The following is a 329-nucleotide window of genomic DNA, read 5'->3' as shown; positions in this document are numbered from 1 at the left end:
GGGGTGGGGTGTGCCGGGGGGGGACACTCGTGGGTCTAGCTGGGGGTGATGGGGGCACTGATGGCGTCTCTGCCCACTGCAGTGGGTCCACAGGGGATGGTGCCATGCTGGGGGGGTCCATCCCCTTCCCCAGCCCATCCTGTCCCGAGTGCCCAGCCCAATGGGGGTAGCAGGGCTGGTACCACCTCATCCCCTCTGGGAAACACCTCTTCCAGCCACCGCTGAGGACCACCGTGCTCAGGACACCCAACAGCACCCATTCCCTGGGTGGCCATCACCCTCCCTGGCACACACACAGCACTCAGGGAGGGCACCGCGCCCAGCGCGGG

The sequence above is a fragment of the Fulmarus glacialis genome, unplaced genomic scaffold (genome assembly GCF_000690835.1).
Source record: "Fulmarus glacialis isolate BGI_N327 unplaced genomic scaffold, ASM69083v1 scaffold30693, whole genome shotgun sequence".
Lineage (NCBI taxonomy): Eukaryota > Metazoa > Chordata > Aves > Procellariiformes > Procellariidae > Fulmarus > Fulmarus glacialis.
The sequence above is the reverse complement of the archived record's forward strand: the minus strand, read 5'-3'. Positions refer to the sequence as shown.